The sequence below is a fragment of the Perna viridis genome, chromosome 8 (assembly GCF_037379345.1).
Source record: "Perna viridis isolate PV_CMFRI_1.1 ecotype Kerala chromosome 8, ASM3737934v1, whole genome shotgun sequence".
Lineage (NCBI taxonomy): Eukaryota > Metazoa > Mollusca > Bivalvia > Mytilida > Mytilidae > Perna > Perna viridis.
The window spans coordinates 4,647,084-4,660,241 of NC_142452.1; the positions used below are offsets into that span (position 1 = coordinate 4,647,084).

At 36.3% G+C, this 13,158-nt stretch overlaps 1 pseudogene; it reads right to left on the bottom strand.

Annotated features, from left to right (window-relative positions):
- Positions 1-11,312: 11,312 nt before the first annotated feature.
- LOC148609028 (paraneoplastic antigen-like protein 5) lies at positions 11,313-12,288 on the bottom strand (annotated as a pseudogene).
- Between the last annotated feature and the right edge of the window lie 870 nt (positions 12,289-13,158).

Genomic DNA, 13,158 nt, shown 5'->3' on the forward strand with positions numbered 1-13,158 from the left:
TAAATGTAAACTTCCCGTTCTGATACAAGCTAAATAAAACACGCATAGACATGTGTATGATATGTTTAAACAAGTACTATCTTTAAAAAAAGATAGCCGACGCAGTAAAATTTTGTTCTTTTTACTAATATTTTTTCAACATTTTATTCAATGAAATAACACATGCCACGCAATTTCATTTTTCTATATAGTTTTTTCGAACGCCACTGAGTTATCAATATTTGGCCAATCGGGAAACGGATTTGCGATTAGGTGAATTGCGTTTCCATAGAGGAGCGTCTTTAAGGTCAAAGGGTAAAAAGCGAAACTATACCGACTGCGTCGGAAAAAGGTGCATGCGATCTTTGGGTCGCTTATGATATTGACCAGTGAACCAGATTATGAACCGGATTAAGCAGCTGGCAATGGATATTCATAAATATCAGGGCGTGCTAATGTATATGACCTATATAGTCTTGTAAAGAGTCTCAGTGCCTGAATCGGAATCTGGGTAATGTTCAAATCTAACCGATCATTTCATGTATACTTCCCGTTCTCGTACAAGCAAGAAACACACGTAGAACACAAGTATATGATACTTAAGAGGTACATTTTTAACTCGTATGAAGGTAGAACTATGACGCTATGGCGGTAAACACGGCCTGGATCTGCAGAATAAGGTGGCGTATAACTAAATATTTATACGAATATTAAGTACTGAAATTACGAGTGCAAGAAGTCGCTAACAATATTAGCGACTTAAAAATGGAAAAAAAATTCAAGAACGGGTCTTGAGATTTATTTACAAAGATTATAACAGCTCTTATAAAATTTTACTTCAGAAATCTGGTCTTCAAACATTAAAAATAAGGAAATTACGAACAATGGCTATAGAAGTTTTAAAAATACTATCCAAACAGTCTCCTTCATACTGACATGATATAATTAAATTTAAAGATACTTCTTATTCTTTTAGAAGGAAAGAAATACCACAGGTAAAAACAACAAAATTTGGGTTACACTCATTCAGATATGGAGGAGCCACAATATGGAATGAGCTGCCTGATAAAATTCGGATGGAAACCAGGTATGCGCAATTCAATAGTTTAATTATTAACTGGAATGGCAGCTTATGCAAATGTTGCTCTTGCAGATCTTGCTTATTTGGCCCAATCATCTGTATTCTTTTTGCTTAGTTTTATCTTTAGTATGTTCTTATTTATTTTACTCAGTTATTTTACTCAACTATTTATTTATATAATCAGTTCTCATTAAGCTTTTAGCTTGCTTGTTTTAGTTTATCAATGTGCTTTTTATGTAGTGCTTTAACATTGCATGTACTTAAATGTGCCTGTATTTAAATGATATATATATGTTGCGTGCGTCTAATTATGTATCTGCTAATGTATATCTGCATGACTTTTGTGTACTTGTATGTGCTGTTTTGTTTTGTGAGTCGATATAAAAGCTCTACAGAGTTTATGTTTTTTGTAATGTGCATCCGACTATAAATAAAAATGTCTATTCTGTTCTGTTTTCTTGGGTATGTCATTTTGCTAATGTGTTTTTCAAATTCTAAATGGGAACACACAGTCAGATAGTACACACCGTATGGTATTTGAACGGCGACGCAATAGTTTTGATGATTCATTTGTGATTTGATTATTTATAGTAAGCAAATAAAGGCAATAAACATGTCAGGGATAGTAATAATACAGAGAAATACGACCAGGGTATCATACGTCCCGTCCGAATTTTGAACTCTCAATGGGGACACATAAAGATAATATATGGCTATTCAACTGGGGGTCAATGATGTTGTAAAGAAAGATGATCATTTTCAAGTATGCGTTGAGGCGGCTACGATACAGGCATTAAAATCAATGGAGCTGGGTGACACACCTGGGCTATTTCAGTTAACAATGTTTCAGGCTGCGAAAAATATTGAAATGATGGAATAGCATTTGAAATAGATAGATCTGACAAATTACATGTAACATTTTGATCTTGAAATTGATGATTAAATAGATAGAACTATAACAATAAAGCTGGAAAAAGATAGCACTCCCCGTATATACGTTACACCCTCCATTTCGTTCATTATAAAACTAATACAACGTAGATTCAATGATATAATATTACTGACTTGTGGATATAAACCACAAAAGCATCCAAAAATATTTCGTAAAGCAGTGTAAACCAATCGAACGGACGATATGAGTAACACAGACGATCAGCTAACTGTTCTTGTACTGGGTATAATTGCCGTTTTCGTTTTTACATAATAATCACAGTAGCAACTTTTCTTTTAATATAGGTGAAATGAACCCCCTTCCCCCTCCGGTCGTACCCTTTCTTCTTATGTCGTAAAGCAGTATTAGAGAGGTTATTTTAATGGCGAATTTTTGTTGTTTCCGTACCTTAGTCGACAGCATTATCGTGAGAATCAAGACTGTACTTTTAAAAGTAATTGAAACCTTATATAAATAGTCATAGTAGCAATTTATAATGAAATGTATGTACTCCCACAGTACTCTCACTCTATGTTGTAAAGCAATATTCAGAAAACAGCTTAGTATGCAAGTAAAAGGGTTATGAAAAGGTGACTTCTATATTTGTTTTTTTTTATAATTGCGTTTCAATACCTTAGTTGAAAGTGATTTCAATGCGAATTATTTACCCATAAGAAAATATGTATTCATGTATTCTTTGAAATTGTGTACATGCTACAATTTTCACAAGAATAAAAAAACCTCCAGTGCTAACGGCACTTTGATTATTAACAAGCTTTCACGAAACTCCAAAAACTCTACATATATTGGTACTAGATGTGTGCAATTTATTAGAGACAATTGAGCCGCCAATGCGTGACCCATATTCTCTAGTCTTAATTAATACCAGCATTTGAAGAGTACATGTATTATTTTTCTTTTTGTACATGTTTCTACAAAAAAGAGTTCTGAAAAGCCTTACTTGCTCAACTGGTAATGTTAGATATCTGGTTACTATTTTATTTGTCCCAGCAGAGCATTTTTTTACAGAGACTTTTCCTAATACACCGGACATTTATATAATAATCATATCAATATTGTCCAATCATAGGAATCATATTATCAACTGAAATATTTCTTATCCATGATACATGAAAGTACAGCATGTACTACAAGTATTATGCATGGTTTTCAAGATACACAATGTAAAAGTTGAAGAACCCTGTCTTTGTTCACACTACACACATTTACTTAATGAAAAATCTTCCACCAATTACAATAAAATTTGATTAATCGTGTTTTATTTGATTTAGAAAAAAATGCTGTCATATAATGATTTGATATTGTTCTCTGTTGTCAATGCATGTCAATAAGTACTTTTGTGTGATAATTACATGTAATATAAGTAGTAGTTGGTTGCTCATCTTTTCAAACCCAAAAGGAAGGTTGATATTGATATTGCGAGGTACATGATTGATTGATTGATTATCTTTATTTCCACCAATATTGACGAGTTTACATTTTAACAATTATACAAACATTACATAATACACAATTTACTAAACATACACATCAAAATGTAAATACAGACGAAGAAAAAAATATATATATCGATACAAAATAAGGGCATCAATGCCCAAAATTAAGTCTGTTACATTTCAAAATATCTTAATCTTTATACGCATGTCATAGATATAATCTGCTACGCAGTACATCAGAGTTTTCCAAATTTCTGAATCCATTGTTTCTACAAATTCAGTAATTCCACCAAGTAAAGTTATATCATCATCTTCCTGCATGAAGAAGCGGACCGATTCTTGGATTGGTAGCAGGTCAACTATTGGGTAGAAGATTTTGTTTCTTGCTTCTATCAAATCATTACAGTTCAATAGTAAGTGTTTCGCGATACCAATATCAAAACAGTTGCACAGAGTACATTGCATACACCCGAGTTTTACAACAAGTAATAGTTTTTCTTTCAATAGTGGGTTTATTGTTGCGAGACTTTATGAATTTTATAGTATCTGTTAAGGTCTGGTCGGTTTTCTACAGAAGATTTCCACTTTGATTCTTCGCGAATTTCTAATGACTGGTGCGTAATTTTAGACTACAGTCATTTTTTCAGGGATATAAGTGTCTTCAATATAACATTCGAGAAACGATAACATATCGTATTTCATTAAGGTTCTTATTAAGTCATATGTTACTGAATCCTGATTTATGTCACCACTAAGTATTTGACCCAAACGAAAGTTATATATTTGTTTATGTGTTGTGTCGTGCTTGGCTCTACATAACCTTCCAAAGAACAGTAATTTGAATTTATTAATTTGAATTGAAGTCCGTTCACTGACCACAACCCAATGCTACTGATGCATGCATCTGTTGGGGACCGTTTGTCGAACACTAATACAAATCTTGCAAAGTATTGCTGAGTCTGCTCTAACAGTTCTGTTTCTGTAGCCGTTAATTTACACCAAGTTTCACATGCATAAGTGGCTGTCCGTAAGATAATACGCTTACAAATGATATTATTTGTAATAGTTGACATATCGTTACTGTTAAGACCAATTGAATATAAGGAATGCAAGTTCTTTATTAATTTTTACACGCGTTTTCAGTTCGTTCTCAGTCTGTAGTTTTTCTAGGTGAGTCAAGTAGAGTCCTTGCATATACAACCTTTGATGTCGTATGTATAGTGTCATTTCCAGCTTGAATAGGACTTCAGAATCGTTACACTTTCGTGATTTCGAGGATCTAAATATTAAACAATGGCTTTTAGAAGCATTGTATTTAAGTCTCCAAGTTCGAGCATATTTATCCACTACATTCAATAGTGTCTGTAAACCGTGTTTAAATGTGCTTCGCACTGTTGTATCATCTGCCAACAAAATCGACGGTATATGTAGATTGCCTAACATGAGACCACAGTTTATATCGATAAGTTGATAAATAAGATCATTGATAAAAAGCGAAAACAGCCAAGCTGACACCACTCGTCCCTGTCCGACGCCCTGCTAAATGGGAAATGTTCTACTGGTTCTAGAGTTATATTGAAAACGTGCAGTGGCACTTTTGTAGGAAACGTAAAAAATTGTCCATATTTTGCCGGTGATCCCAATATTCCAAAGTTTATGTAAAAGTCCATCTTGCCAAATGCGATCAAACGCTTTTTTCGTTTAAACGCACGATAAACGCCCAAAGGAAGCGTTCGTTTAAACGCTAGATAGAAGCGTTCGTTTATTTATTTTATAAATTTTTTTTTTAAAATAATTTATATATTAATATTCACGAATATGGCAGTTATTAACAATAATAAATCAATTATAAATATTTATAATTCAAGCCAAAGTGGATTAAAATGCTTATTAATACATGTTTTTTAGATAACTATTAATATTTATAATTCATTTATAGATATTTATGAATACAGTTTGCTGCTATTGTTTATACTACATATAGCGATTACATGTAGTTAACATATTCTCTGCTGCAATATCATGGGCGGATCCAGGAATTCAGGTAGGGGGTGTAAAGTATGGCAGGTCGCATTCATATTTATTCCATATTTTAGATTCCTCATACATGTATAATAAATCAGGTATATTATAAATGTATAACATATCATATATCTCATATACTATGTAAGATTTCTTATGTAATACAATAATATTCTAAAACAAGGAATAAATGTGGAAACGGCTTGCTTGCCATACATTGTTCACATATTATATAAGATATACTATGTATAAGATATCTCATATATGTTAATTGATATAAGATATGATATACAAGATCTACGATATCTTTAATATTGAATAAATATGAAGACAACTTGCTATAGTAAAGAGAATTAAAGGCTGGGCAAAACAGGGGAGACAAATATTGGCAGTTGAATTTGTGAAAAATCAAAATTTTATACAAAAAAAAAATTCCCAATTTATTGGGGGCTGTCTACCTCTGATGAAACTGCACCTGAATATTATCAATATATCGGTTAATATTTGTACCCTAAGGTTAATATTGTATAGAGGTTAGAGACATGAATCCCTAGTTTAAATTTTGATTTCCTTTCCGTGATATTGGGAATGTTAGAAATGTGGTTCATTTTTACATTCATAGTATATTTTATGTTTGTTTATTAAGATCATTTTTCTTTCTAATTTGTAGTTCAAATATTGGCTATATCAGCAGACGTATACTGAGAATTTTTGGCTGAGGAATTCTGCATTATTACTCACCTTGAATCTGTCAAATAAGAATTTGCAACAGAAAGGTGACAGATAGACAGTAACAGGGGTTAAAGTTTGACTCTGATTATGTGCAGTACAGAAATATTACTACAGACCTAACATAAAGCTAACTAAATTGCATGCATACAAAGACAAGAAGATTGATTTTTTAAAAATGAGATTGAGGATCTGTTTGCATCATTCTAGAAACACAACAGCATTCTCACATGATTTTTTCTTCAGAAGATGGATTGATACATTAGAGGAAACGCTTAAAATCTTGGGGCTTCGATATTAAGTCGTTTCAATACTTTATTTTGAACAAAACAATCTGTATGAAACAGGAAAAATGTAATAAAAATACAAATATTATAGCACAAATTACAATTTTACATTTTACGCTTTAAATATTGTAACAAACATATAACGCAAATACAATGAAAAAAAATAATACTCTATGCAAAAATCACTTCACTTGACGTTCGAAATGTCTGTCCGTTATGTCGTGTAGATCTAGGTCAAAACGTTAATTTCCATCTGAAGTTAACACACATATAAATTGAAATAGGTTTTTATTATCTATGAAAATAAATATGAAATACAAACAAAATTCAAATTCAAGATACAAATAAAATATAAAATACCAGTAATTTTACACACTATCACATACTCCCCCGGCCGTGAAATGACGTCATTTCTGGGGAGATCTGATGACATCTATGATGGTCTTGGCTGTCTCATCCCTAATGTTGTTGAATAAATCTGTATTCGCCAACGACGTTAAACATTTAACCCTCTGGAACCAGTCTTTGCTAGATGTAACAGACTTCAACATATGGTACTGCCCAGACGTCATCCATGTCGGTGCTTTCCTCGTTCTAGTAGAACGTCTGACGTCTACGGGAGACGATGATGTGGTGAAGATTGCTCCGAAACATTGTCCTGAGTGTCATCATCAGTTTCCTCTGGTGTTGAAGGCCTTCTTGTGTTCTGATTCTCCGTAGTATGGGCGTCCCCATCAAAATCAATCACCGACGTGAAACTGTTGGTATTTCTTGATGCTGATCATTTCTACTGATGGATGAATCACTGTTATTCTCAGTTTGGTATACCAAAATTTCCATTTTTTCATTGGACGACGCTGGCATGAACTCCTCTTTGACTTTCTCCGGTGGTTGCAATTGCTGTTTCTTTGTTCTTGGTATTTCTTTTCTATCAGTTTGAGATTTCGTATTTTCTCGGTTGGATTCGGTCTTTTCCGTTCTATGCTTGGTTTCGGTATTGGTCTCCCTGGTTCCATAAGGTGTCCTACAGGCAACAACTGGTTTCTATGCAACGTTCGTTTTCTACCTTCCCCGTTCTGCTGTTTGACAACATATACTGGAATATCCAGGTTTGGTTGGTCTATAACTATATACGGATTGTCTTCCCGTCTGTCTGAAATTTTGTGTTTTCCTTCTAAAGCTAACATCTTTACTAATACCAAATCGCCTTTCATGATGGTTGCTCCTTTCACTTTCAAATTATAGTTACATTTCTGTTTCTGTCGGGACTTTGTTGATGCTTCTATCGCCAACTGATGTGCATGTTCTAGTCTCTGTTGAAGGTCTTTGATGTAGTTGGACCCTGGCCTGTCCTTTCGAATACCAAAAGCAACATCCATTGGCAGTCTTGGTTCCCGGCCAAACATCAGATGATAAGGAGAGAATCCCGTCGGATCGTGTCTAGTACAGTTGTAAGAGTGTACAAGGGGTCCGACATAAGATTTCCAATTCTTCTTCTGTGTTGGTTCCAAGGTACCAAGCATGTCTAGTAGAGAGAGTTTTGTTAAACCGCTCGCATTGGTCATTTCCAATCGGATGGTAACTTGTCGTTCGTGATTTGTCCATTCCTGTCAAGCTGCAAAACTCCTTCATAATCTTCGACTCAAAGTTGGTGCCTTGATCGGAGTGTATACGCTCAGTGATTCCATACCGGACGATAAAGTTCTGGTAAAAGGCTTCTGCTGTAGTTCTAGCGGTCTGGTTTCTAGTTGGGACTGCTTGAGCAAACCTGGTGAAATGATCCGTGATGATAAGTATATGTTGATATCCGCCTTTAGATGGTTCCAACTTTAAGAAGTCCATGCATACTCTCTGCATTGGTGACGTTGTACGGATACTGCAAAGCGCTGCACGCTGGTTGGTCATTGATTTCCTTCTTATACAACGTTGACATCTAGATACCCACTCAGTAACATCCTTGTGCATGCCTGGCCAGTAAAATCTTTTTCTTAGGAGTGAAAGTGTACGGTCTTTACCTGGATGTCCCATGTCGTTATGTAATGCCTGCATAGTTGATTGTATTAGTTCAGCTGGAAGTACAAGTTGTTCCTTTACTTCATCGTTGATGGTAACCTCTCGGTAAAGAGCACCGTCAATTATCTCCATGTGTTGGTACTATCTCTTTAACATGGTATCTTATTTATCTGATGGTTCCTGACTAGCGATGATATGTAGCCAACGACTGATGGTTTTGTCTTTCATCTGTGCTTTTCTCCAGTCAATAATATCTGAAATGGCTGACCCTGGAATATCCTCCATAATAATTTCCAACTTCGATGGATCGACAGGTAGGCATTCTGCAAGAGGTGAAGAAGACGCTGAGTTGCATATGGCTTTAATGGTGTCGTCGTTGATGTCGATGGTGTTGACAGGTTGTCGACTCAATGCATCTGCGTCACAGTTGGTTCTCCCTGGTCGATAATATATGTGGAAGTTGAAGGAAGAAAGATCTGCCAACCATCTATGTCCCGTTGCGTCTAACTTTGCCGTTGATAGAACATAAGTTAAAGGATTATTATCTGTTAATACAGTAAATTTAGTTCCATAAAGGTAATCTTTAAATTTATCAGTAACGACCCACTTTAAAGCTAAAAATTCTAATTTATGAGGTGGATAATTCTTTTCCGCTTTCGTTAATCCTCGACTAGCATAACAGATGACGCGTTTTTCCTCTCCTACTTGCTGGTAAAGTACAGCACCAAGTCCGATTAACGATGCATCGACATGGACTTCATAGGGTAGCTGGGTATCCGGGTAACTGAGAATAGGAGCTGATGTAAGTAGCTGCTTAAGTTTCTTGAAGGCGTAGTCTTACTGTTCCCCCCATTTCCATTCTCGCTGAGGTTTCTTCTTTCGCTCCCCCTTCCTGCCTGGTGGAATTGGCATCACATCCGTCAACGGCTTACTTACCTGACTGAAATTCCGGATGAAGCGTCGGTAATATCCGGCTAGGTCTAGGATTCGACGAACATCCTCGGGTGAAGTCGGAGTTGGCCAGCTGGTAACACGGTCGGTCTTGTCGGGGTCTACTTCTACTCCGTCTTTAGATACTATGTGGCCTAGGAACTTAACTCGTCGCTGGAAAAACAAACACTTGTTTGGCGCCAATTTCAAGTGTGCTTGTCGAATTCTGTCCATCACTAGTTTCAAATTCTGTAGATGTTCTTCATATGTTTCTTTCCAAATATAATCACGTCGTCTATAAACACGCAGCATATTCTGAGGTGGTAATCGGCTAATACATCCTCCATAAGGCGTTGATAAGTGGCCGGATTTTTAGTTAAACCAAAAGGCATTCTATTAAATTCGTAAAAACCAAGTGGACCGACTGTAAAGCTCGTGCGCTCTTTATGAGGCTCATAAATCTCAACTTGATGATAACCTGATTTCATATCCACCGTTGAAAAATATGTACTTCCGGTTAAGCAATCCAAAAAATCTTCTATTCTGGGAAGGCTGTAGCTATCTTTCTTCGTATTGTTAATTAGTTGTCGGAAATCTACGCAGAGTCGAAGGGATCCATCTTTCTTTCTTGCTAATACCACGTTCGACGCAAATGGACTGCTGAATGATACCTGCATTCAGAAGTTGTCTTAGATGATTCCTAACTTCTTCGTAAGCTGATGGTGGAATTCTACGGTAGCGTTGCTTAAATGGTTTGTCTTCGATGAGGTCTATACGGTGTTGCACTGCGTCAGTATGGCCAACATCTTTATCTGACTTGGAAAAGATATCCATGTATGACCTGATAAGTGCTAGTCCATCTTGGAGTTGTTCTGTGCTTAGATCACTCTGGGTTATCTTGATTTGACTAAGGACCTTGGCTATCTCATCTTCACTTGGTAAAGTCGGCGAGTCTTCGATGGTAACAGGTTGCAACTCACAGACGACGGTAGCTCTAGGTGGAATATTGAGTGTTCTGGTGGTAACGTTGGTTAATGTGATGGTTACTGGGCTTGTTTGTTTATGTTGGTAGGTGATAAGCGCTGGTTCGACGTCGAAGTCTGCATTATTCTTAGCCAGTGGTGATGAGTGGAGCATAGCAGGTGTAGTATGATATGGAACTCTTTTATCTATGAATCCGGAAAATGTGGTGCTGGAATTGGGAGGTAAGACGATGGTATTTTCTACATTCTTTACTAGACCCAAGCGGTTGTCATTCTTGGTGAGTTCCTTCTCTCTGAGTAGTATGCATCTAAGAGTCAGGTACCATGGTATGGTAAGTCCGCTGTTCTGAAGAAATCGCTGGCCTATACTTATCTTTAAATAATGGATGGCCTATACTTATCTTTAAAATTTCCATTATATGAGACAGGGCGTTGGTTCCAAGCAGTAGAAGTACATGATGATTGTATCGGCTGTCAGCTGTTATTAACAGGATACATGTATGGTGCTGGTATCTGTATATCTACCTCAGTATATCTTATATACGGCAACTTTTTCCCGTCTGCACATTCAATATCTAACATCTTCTCAATGGTGATCAGTGGTGTAGACATATGTTCCCTATAATAGTTCTCGCTAACTGTGGATACTGTCGAACCGGTGTCAAGTAGAGCTGTTGTTAAATTTCCGTTTAGTTTAATCTGCACTTCAATAGGTGTTCCAAAAAGACCTGGTGGAACTCTCACTTGGTTGATTTTGGGAACATTCTGTTGACTCAAGCCTATAGACGTCCCCCTTGCATAGGTTTCTGTGCGTTTAAAGTTGCCTTCTTACTGTGATCAAGACGGACCTTATATCCTATTCTGAGATGGCCATGGTTGTTGAGTTTTCTTTTGCCATGGTTACTGCATGTTCTGCGGCCAAGATGTCGAAGGTTCGCGTTCTTGTGACTGTTCTTGTTGAAATCTCTTGTCATATCCATCGCGTCTGGCTCTGATCTGATTTATCATTCCCTTCAGTTCATCCATCTCAGAAGGAGCATCAGTCTGACGGTCATTAGCAGATTTGCTGGTTTGGGGTTTGGCAGGTTTCGTTGCTGTGCGGTTACAGTGGTCACTCTCAATCTGTCTCAATGCAACTCGTAAACCGTCAAAATATTTTATGGTGTCGTACTTATATCCCGAGATGTCTTTCAGGGAAGGTTTCAATCCGGTCCATAACATGGAGTGAAGCATGCCATCAATATGAAGTCTGCTTACAAGTCCACGTTCCACTGCCTTGCCAAGGATACCCACTAACCTGCAACTCCAGCTAGTAAGACTCATCCTCTCGCTGACGTGACCCATAAAATTCGTCAAGCAATTCCTGTTTCTCATCGACGCTTCCATATATTGAATCGAGTTTCTGTAGAATCTCTTCAACTGTGGCATCAAGTGGCAATGTAAGGGCTACATAACCTGCTTCACCTCTGAGAGATCTTCGTATGCATTAAAGATGGAATGAATCCTTCTCATATAATTGGTTCATCAAGCAGCGTACTTCATGTTTCAAGAGCTCATACGTTGTTTCTCCTGACTTCGGTTCTGTGCCAGAAAACCATGTGATCTTCGATGGCTGACTCATGGACATCTTCGTCGGTCTATCTATCTTCATTGGGGGTTGCAAGGTATTACTATTTACTGCTGGGTTTACATCTTGCTGGGGTATCCGCCCTGATGATCGTAGGTGATCTATCATCCAAGAATTTAAATCTTCTGGTGTGTCACATTTAGGCTTAACTCCCATTTTCTGAAACGCTTCAAAAAGTTTCTTGGCATCTGGTAATATCTCTGGTCCCTTATCCGCAGTATCGGGTACTTCTTTCCCTCCTGTTGCCATACTGTAAGCTGAACTAACTTACTTATACTTACTTATGATGACGTGTGTCCGATTACAACTTGTAACACTTACTTACATGTTTACATCAGTCAACTTACTTACTGTGTGTTTATAACAAACTACCCTGTACTACTGTATAATCAATCAATCAATCACAGATAGACTTGGACGCAATGTAAAAAAAAGTTGCACACAATAGTGTCTCTGAGGTATCAAATATAAGGAGCTGGGCTAGCGAAACTTTTACGTTCGCAAAATAAAATTTAGACAATATCAACTTACGCTGTATCTAATCAAGTGTAGTCTTACTACGTATATGATCTGTCAATGGTCAAAAGTCAATACTAGACTAAGTAAAATAGACCAAAGGTGAAAATCTGTACACCTAAAACATATCCCAACCTAAACTAACTACAACTACCTCAAGGAAAACTGCCTGAATGAAGAATAGTCAACTGAGCAGCTGAAAAGGTAGGCTACATGCAATAGGTGCGTGTAAAATAGACATACAGGTTCTGGTAGCTAGGATTGGAAGTGCAATGTTAATAGATAAGCGTTAGGATTAACTGCAAATGTATAGTACCAAATATCGATCTCGCTCTACGTTGTCGATTGATATTAACGTTTAATTACAAATTAACTTTAACTTTAAATTAAAAGTTTAAGTTTTGAAAACTAATCAAACTTTATCAAATTTTAAACTTAAAATTCAAATTCTAAATTAAGTTTGAATTAAATTAACTAATTTATCTATTATCAAAAACAAAATAACTTCTCCAATTTACTCTCCTCAAATTTACATAAGTATTTCACTAAAATCTCAAAATCTAAGCTTATAAGCAAATAAGCAAAGGCGTACCAGGAATAAGT